We start from the raw sequence: 9,407 nt of genomic DNA, 5'->3' as shown, positions 1-9,407 counted from the left end.
CTAAAAGTGACTGTCCGAGATGATGCCCCCGTGGACTGCCTTCTGGGAAATGATCTCGAGAGTTCCCCGTGGGCGGCCGTTGAAAGAAGAGAGCACCTGGGGATGTTGGGCCTCCCGGACTGGGCGTGCGTAACAACCCGGTCCATGGCCGCCCGCACCATCCCCAGACCTGAAGAACCCGAATGGCCAGCACCTCCTCCCCCGATCGCTCCAAAGGAAGACACCGTCCATCCCGACCCCCCGGAACAAACCCAAGAAGGGCCCGCTCAGCCCCAAGACCTTCCAGACCTGGCTCAGTGGCGTCAAGAAGGGGGACCCACCCAGGAGCAATTCCGACAAGAGCAGAAGACCTGTCCCTCCCTCGAGGGACTGCGACAGCAAGCACTCGCCCAGAGCGCGGGAGACACCGCAGGGGCCCACTGGATCTATTGGGACAATGACCTACTGTACAGCGAACAAAGAATCGCGGAGTTGGGGGCCAGTCGAGTGCTGGTGGTGCCCCTCCGCTTCAGAGACTTCCTGTTGAACCTAGCCCATGATGTCCCCCTGGCTGGACACTTGGGACAAGACAAAACCTACAACCGCCTGGTAACCCACTTTTACTGGCCAAAAATGAGAAATGACGTCTCCGACCACTGCCGGTCCTGCCCCACCTGCCAGGCCAGCGGGAAGAGCGGCCGCAAACTCAAGGCCCCCCTGCAACCATTCCCTGTTGTTACCATCCCGTTCGAAAGGGTGGGCATAGACATTGTGGGGCCCCTAGACCCCCGAACAGCACAAGGGCATTGATTCATCCTGGTCCTGGTGGACCACGCCACCCGCTATCCAGAGGCCGTTCCCCTTCGAACTGTAACAGCGCCAGTGGTAGGCCGAGCCTTAATGGGGATCTTCTCTCGAGTGGGCTTCCCCCGGGAGGTCGTCAGCGACAGGGGCACAAACTTTATTTCGAAGTATATGAAATCCCTCTGGCAGCAGTGCGGAGTCACCTACCGATTCACAACCCCCTATCACCCGCAAGGAAACGGACTGGTCGAGCGGTTTAACCGCACTCTCAAGGGGATGATCATGGGGCTGGAAGAACCCCTACGACGCCAGTGGGACGTGCTACTCCCGTGCCTCCTCTTCGCCTACCGAGAGGTCCCCCAGAAGTCCCTCGGCTTCAGCCCCTTCGAACTCCTGTACGGACACCCCGTTCGAGGGCCCCTCAGCCTAGTTAAAGAAGAATGGGAAATGGCCCCCCTGAAGACTCCTCCAGACGTCTACAAGTACCTCCTGACCCTCCGCAATCAGACCAGGCGATTCAGAGAGATCGCCAAAGCCAATCTTGAGGCCAGTCAGGAGGACATGAAGAAATGGTACGATCAACATGCCTCCTCCATCGAGTTCGAACCTGGTCAGCAGGTATGGGGGATGTCCCCCATCGAGCCCTGTGCCTTGCAGGACAAGTGGACGGGGCCCTTCAAGGTGGTCGAGTGCAAGAGCCCCGTCACCTATCTCATTGACATGGAAACCTCCCGGAACCCCCTCCGGGTCCTCCACGCCAACAGACTCAAACCACACTTCGTGCGATCGGAGCTCAGCCTGCTGATGGCTACAGACAGTGGAGCGGAAGAAGACTCCGAGCCCCTCCCTGACCTACTGAGAACCCGTGAAAAAGATGGTTCAGTGGACGGGGTCCGACTTTCCGATGCCCTGACCCCGGAACAGCGCCAAGACTGTCGGACCCTCCTGTTGAAATTTGCAAATCTCTTTTCCTTCACTCCCGGAGTCACCCCCTGGTGCCTGCACGACGTGGACACTGGGGACAGTCCCCCTATCAGACACCGGGCGTACCGAGTACCAGATCGGGTGCGCGCCTGCATCCAAGAGGAAGTGTCCAAGATGCTCGCACTCAGAGTCATCGAACCCTCGGACAGCCCCTGGACCAGCCCAGTCGTACTGGTCCCCAAAGCTGCTGCCCCGGGCACCACCCCCGTGCTCCGATTCTGCGTCGACTATCCGGGTCTGAACGCTGTCACCAGAACCGACGCTCACCCCATCCCCCGAGCAGATGAACTGGTCGACCGCATGGGGGCTGCCCGCTACCTACGCATCTTCGACCTGACAGCAGGCTACTGGCAGATCGGCCTCACCCCCAGGGCCCAAGAACGATCCGCTTTCTCCACCCCGGATGGACACTACCATTTCAAAGTGATGCCATTCGGCATGAAAAACGCTCCAGCCACTTTTCAACGACTTGTGAACCAGGTATTGGCGGGCCTCGAAGAGTTCAGCGCCGCCTACCTGGACGATATCGCGGTATACAGCCGCCACTGGTCTGACCACCTCCGCCACCTCCGAGAGGTCCTGCAGGCCCTCCAACAGGCCGGCCTCACAATCAAGGCCAGCAAGTGCCAAATTGGCCAGGGGTCCGTGACCTACCTCGGACACCAAGTGGGAAGCGGTCTGGTGGCTCCCTCCAGCTCAAGATTGCTGCCATCCAGTCCTGGCAGCCCCCCGTAACCCAAACCGAGGTCCGAGCCTTCTTGGGGCTCACCGGATACTACCGGCGGTTTGTGAAGGACTATGGCAGCATTGTGGGGCCCCTCACGGAACTCACATCCAAGAACCACCCAAAAACAGTCAACTGGACTCTCGACTGTCAAACGGCCTTCGAGAAGCTGAAGGCCGCCATGTGCACCGCCCCTGTGCTCCAGGCCCCCGACTACAGCCGCGAGTTCATCGTCCAGACTGATGCCTCAGACCATGGCATTTGGGCCGTCCTCTCCCAACTGAACCACGAGGGAGTCGACCAACCAGTGGCCTTCATCAGCAGACGCCTGCTGGCCCGAGAACAGCGCTGGAGCACCATCGAGCGGGAGGCCTTTGCAGTAGTATGGGCCCTTAAGAAGCTCCGGCCCTACCTCTTCGGTACCCACTTTCGGGTGCAAACAGATCATCGCCCCCTGCAATGGTTAATGCAGATGCGGGGGGAGAATCCCAAACTACTGCGATGGTCCATCTCCCTGCAGGGGATGGACTTCACTGTGGAGCATCGCCCTGGCCAAGACCACGCCAACGCGGATGGCCTGTCCCGCTTTTTCCGCCTCGACGAGGAGAGTCCCCAAGAAGATGGGTGACTCTCCCCGCCTTCAGCTGGGGGGGACGCATGTTGGACAGGCCCCATGAAGGGCTCGCTCCCTCCCCGCATGACAGGGCCCGGACACCGGCTCTCCAGGTGCTACCCACAGAAGCAACCCGCAACCCGTCCCCTATGGGATATCTCTGTATCACTGGCCCTGGCCACCGTCAGCACCATTGCCCGGCCCAGCCGCCATCTTGGACACTGCACCACAAGGCCGCGTGGCCTCAGCCCGACCCCAACCCTGGGCCTGGCCAGGCCCCGACATGCCGGCACCACCATCCACCCAGGAGATTAACGGACCACTTGGCAGGTCAATGGGAGAAAGAAGTGTCGATGGCTCTCCCCCGCCCGGTGCCGATCGCCCCCAGCCTCCCCGGGCGCTGGCTCCACCCCCATGCTGGGTGTCTGGACTCCCTCATCCCGGACCTCCCGACCTCCAAGTGCGAGGGTCCGGACATCAAAGGGCGCCAGACCTATAACTGAGGCAGCTCCAGAGCAGGAAGGCAGTTGTATCCTGGAGTCGAGAGACACCGTGAAGAACTCATCCTTGACGGACTGCTGGCGCTGCCGCAGCCCTGCCTTGTGAACTGTCGTCCTGCCTTCTGGCGCTGCCGCGGCCTTCTGCAGCCTTCATCCTCGTCGGGACCTGCTGGCGCTGCCGCGGCCCGTTGCTACCTACGACCACCTCGGGACCTGCTGGCGCTGCCGCGGCCCGCTGCTACCTACGACCACCTCGAGACCTGCTGGCGCTGCCGCGGCCCGACCTTCCCGAACGCCGAGCTCGAGGATTGTGAGCTACCATCATCTCATCTCAAATACCAGATTGGTAACAAGACTGTCCCGCTACCCCCTTTCCCTTCCAGAGACTAGAATTGAGAGGATCCTCGTGTCCTGATCTCATTGTACCGTGCTACCTTACTTCAAGAACTGCCTATAAAGAGCGTTAACCTTATCCTTGTGTGGTGTCCATCTGTGGGGGGGAAGTTACTTGTCTGTACGATCGCTAGAGACGGCCCTCACCGGAGGCCTCTCCCCTTGTCCTCGGCCGACCCTCCAGGTCCCCGTCTAGCACCTCCTGTGCTGATATTGCTTGATTCCCATTGTTCATGACGAGCTCAGCTCGTCATGAGTGTATGGAGGTGTACATCATGACGAGCTGAGCTCGTCATGAGCGTCCAAGGAGTTAAGATGGCCTAGGGGAAAACACTTACCATGGAGATGATGGTTACAAAATAAGTTTATAATATCACAGAAAGGAGAAGACGTAGGGCATTACAAGGTTCGCGCCTGCCCTTAATAACTCAGATACACACAAAAATTGTCGTGGTGCCCTCAGAAGTCTGCTTTCTGCTCAATCAGCTCATCTGCAGTTCATTAACAAAGACCCAGTGAGTTTCTGTGTGCTGCTAAATGTTTTTTGACCAAAACTCCAGGCAATTCCAAGAACTGGACGAGGATGGCTCACTCATGTAATGTGTATGAGGCTAGAGACCACAAGGTATCTAGAACAAGGTGTGCACTACAATCGAGTGGTATACACTACAAAAGCATTGTCGGTAGAACGTAAGGATTTACTCCAGAATAAACCAAAGGATTCCACAAACAGAATGGTGTTCGTCTCAAAATGTTCTAGCAACTCTCAAAAAATCCAGAAGATCATTCTACATAGGTGGGAACTTCTACAACAGGAAGCGGACTTCAGAAACCTGTTTATGCAGAAACCACTGTTTGCATACACTAGAGCAGATAGCATAAAATATTTACTCTCTAAATGGCCAAAAGACCTAGACACAAAATTCCGTGGGTTGCGTAAATGTATGAATTTCATTCATTGCAATAACCTAATGGCGGAAACACACTTAACCATCGATGTTATGGGGAAGCAATTCCATTATATCACAATTCGGATTGCAATTCGAGCAAAGGCGTGTATGTGATCAAATGTCCATGTGGGATGCTTTATATAGGCAAAACTGAAAGAAAAATCAAGGTCAAACTGGCCGAACATAAGAGCAGAATCCACAACAACATTGCAACATCAAGCCTTGCCCCTCATTAGACAGAGTACAGACACACCATTGCCCAGATTAAATTCCAGGTAGTGGAAGTGATAAAAAAAGTCACAGGACTGGAGAGCCTTGTGTCTCAAAAATGCTGTAGCATATGCTGGTAAATTGTAGTATCCAGGTATCAGGGGCATCTTGTGCTTGGAGCTCACTGAGAGAACATGCTCTCTTGGTGAACTTCGAGCGCAAGACGCCGGAGAATCTAAAGGGATATTTAACTCCGGAATTGATGGTCAACGACAGACAAAGGCAGCTGACCTTGTTTGTCTGCCGCACCATTGTTGGCATAAGACGCCATCACCATTCTCCGAGAGCGTGACGCCGGAGATCTGAAGGCAGCATGCGTGCCCCTGATGCTACAATTTACCAGAATATGCCATAGAATTTTTGAGACACAAGGCTCTCCAGGAGGAAGATTTATTCACCTCCATCATTTGTGAAGTCACGGGTAGCCCGCAGTGGCGTAACGAACCTTGAGGGGGCCCCCCTGCTGGGTACGTGGAGGGGCCCCCTCCGGACTCAATCTAGAGCTCCCCAGCAGAAGTGCGGTGTGGACCGGGCCCCCTGGAGGGTGAGGGCCCCCCCGCATCGCGGGGGCTGCAGGGGCCTGCGTTACACCCCTGGTAGCCCAGTGGGCTACGGATTATAAAAATCCTGTAATTGACTATGCAGGTTGAAAGCTGTAAAAGAGTTGAGCTTCTCTAGTCTCTTTAGAAGTCCATACACAACTGTTCCTTTGTCCTGATGAAGACCCCACTGTGATGTCATTTATACACACACGTTTTTAGGGCTCAAAACGTTGTTGTTCACAATTAAGGGTTGTTGCCGAACTAGACTGATACAACTAAGGAGGTCTTGCTAGGGCTTCTGTTACAGTTTACACAACGCTGTGAAATGAAAAATTGATGTTCCATGTACTGTGTTTGTTATGTAAAGTTTGTATTGTTAAAAATGTGTACAGTCACTCTCTTTCCCCTTTTCATGTCACCATTGTAGATAACCACTTATGTTTGTTGTGTATATTTTTTTTTTTGAAAACCTTTATTCGAAAAAGTAAGGAGATACATGCGCAGGCCCACAACCATCATGGCCGGCCGCAAAGACAGTCGATAGAAACAGGAGAAACTTAGGCCAATCAGCAATCAGGATAAGTTAAGGTACATCAGACGTGGTTGTGAGGCTCGCAACGCAGGATATGAGGTTTTCATTTTTAAATTTTAGAAGAAGAGTAGGGGCTGCAACAACAAGGACATCACACCTTACATGAAAGAAACACAAAAGAGACGAGGGGGACGTACCCCAATGACAGTCGGAGATAGGCTATGACTACAGCAACTATATAATCTAGGCAGCCGTGGCGGTAATACTGGACAATAGGCAATATTACAGTAAACAACATTTCTAAATATCACCCCAGAGAGCCCACCCCCCAAGAACTGAGAAACAGAGGCTTGTTGAGATGCCGGGAAAAGAAAAAAGGTGCAAGACCAAGAGACTGCCAACCCTACTAAAGAGGAAAGAGCCCTCCCAAAGCCTGAAAAGAGCGATAGGGACCATAGAATAAAACAAACTAAAATAACAACCCCCCCGTCCCGCCACCCTGCACCCCTGTAATGGCTACGGCCTAACCCACTAACAGCGTGCCTGTCGCCCCGGAAATGCCCCACAGAAGGGAAAAAGTACAAGAAGTGGAGGAGGAGAGAAACAGACACACCCCCAGACACCCGTTACCCCCCGCCGGCAGTGACCCCCCCCAAGAACATTCAGCATCAATCAAAGCAAACATTCGGCATTATCACGGGGAGGACAGTCACCAATAAACCCCCCCCCACCCCACCCCTGGCCCGGTGAGATACTCGGTGCAGTCCCGGCATATGTAAACTGAGCAATCCCAGGAAGGTAGAAGTCAACCCTGCAAGTCTCACGGGGAGATCTATCGCCAAAGTCATAACAAATGCAATCAAAGTGAGCGTCTCAGGTGGCCCGAAGCAATGGCGAGGAGCAAGAACAACTCAAAGTCAAAATCAGCCCTGACCAGTGCGAATCCGTTCCGGAGTACATTCCGACCAAGCCATATCCGACCAGGGGCAGACAAAGCGTCCATGGCAGTCCGAGGCATTGAAGATGGAACAAAGTCCGGACACAAGATGGCGGTCTCTGTTATACAGACGGGCCGGGACGAAGAAAAACGGCAGTCCCCTTCGACAGGACCCCGAGACTCGTCGTTGACGAACAGGACCTCCAGCGACGATACACCATCGGATAGGAAACGTGAAGGGAAGACCAGGCACTGTAGCAGATAAAGGAGAAGTGAGGCCGACCCCCACAGGAGCGAGGTCGGGCTGCCGCTCGGGCACCTTAAGATGGCGGGTCAGAACGCTCGACTGGACCACAAACTGCTGTTCAGGTGTTACAGCGTCCGTGGCCGGTCGCGAGCAGACATCATCCAGCTTTCCCGCCAGGGAGACACATGCAACGGTGAATTGCGAGCGGAGCGCCCCAATCGCTGCCATTACGGAACTCAATGAATGTGCGCCATCCAGCCCCTCCATCCCGGGGCCCAAAGGACGGAGGGGGACACAATCTTCAGCCCACATCGCCGGATTACGGGCACACATTTAGCGATCTCAACAACAGGGGCGCCCCCGAACCGGCATACTCAACACAGTCACTGGCCGTGGGTGCAGCCCGCCAGCCCCCGGACTGGGAAACGAGGGTCAGGCACACAGCCCCCAGTCACGGTGCAGGAGGATCACAGCACGTCACAGTGTCTCTTCTCCGGCACCATCCATCAACGTGGTCACAAGTCGAAAGCGGAAAGAATTATTCAAATCTGGAAGACCGGCCACAGTCGCGGTCCCACAGCCGATGTTGATCAGTTCCCGCTCGGATGGTTCAAAAATCGAGGTCCCGGCGGCAGCCCGGGAGTAGGCCGAAAATGAGACACGACATAACTCCGTCGCTGAATAAGGTAGAAAGTCTGGGACAGCACCGTTGGCATCAGGTAACCTTCACACATCCAGGCACAGGGCGTGGGTAGAGGATAAACAACAGGATAGACGAGCCGCCGGCGGAGGTCGGCGGAGCCGGGAGCTTATGCGGCCATCTTGGTTCGCGGCGTAGCTCCTCCTGTTGTGTATATTTGATATGTATCCTGTTATGTAATTTTTCTGAAAATACATGATTTTTTCAATATACTAACGTTTATCAAGTCAACTGTCTTTTTGTTTACGATATCAGTGTTGTGCTCTACTGAATCACAGTTGACAGTCCCACCCTTGGGAGGACATAAAGCGAAATATACTGAACTGGCAGAACCACTGTTCACATAACATACCTATATCCAGGTTCTGCACATTACTGGGTTACCCCATTGGGATTATCAATCACATTACGTGAGTGAGCCATCCTGGTTCAGTTCTTGGAATTGCCTGGAGTTTTGGTCAAACATTTAGCAGCACACAGGGAACTCACTGTGTCTCTGATAATGAACTGAAGATCATCTGATTGAGCAGATAGCAGACTTCTGAGGGCACCACGCCAATTTGTGTGTGTATCTGATCTACAAAATCAGTTTCTCTGCAAAGTTGACAGGTGGATGCATCATCCGCTGGTATACAGCTATCAAAGCGTTTTAACAGTTTGATTGATGTATTGTTTCATCTAAAATCCCTCTGGTCCAAGACAAATCTCCTTTCCTTCTCCTAGATTTCTGTATTCTATTCCTTTATCTTATAACTGGATCCTCAGAGTGTTAGACGGAGACCTGGAGGGTCGGCCGAGGACAAGGGGAGAGGCCTCCGGAGAGGGCCGTCTCCAGCGATCGTACAGACAAGTAACTTCCCCCCCACAGACAGACACCACACAAGGATGAGGTCAACACTCTTTATATAAGATTCTTGAAGCAAGGTTATCAGCGATACAGTGAGATCGGGACACGAGGGTCCTCTCAATTCTAGTCTCTGAGGGGAAAAGGGTAGCGGGACAGTCTTGGTACCGGTCTGGTACTGGTGGTACGATGAATAGCTCACAATCCTCGAGCTCGGAGTTCTGGAAGGTAGGGCCGCGGCAGCGCCAGCAGGCTCGGATGATAAGTCTCACTTGAGCAGGGCCGCGGCAGCGCCAGCCGGCAAGGGCGATGGTTCACACAAGGAGGGGCCGCGGCAGCGCCAGCAGGTCCCGACGATGATGTAGGTTGCAGAGGGCCGCGGCAGCGC

The sequence above is a fragment of the Lissotriton vulgaris genome, chromosome 12 (assembly GCF_964263255.1).
Source record: "Lissotriton vulgaris chromosome 12, aLisVul1.2, whole genome shotgun sequence".
Classification (NCBI taxonomy): domain Eukaryota; kingdom Metazoa; phylum Chordata; class Amphibia; order Caudata; family Salamandridae; genus Lissotriton; species Lissotriton vulgaris.
This window is presented reverse-complemented; position numbering follows the sequence as displayed.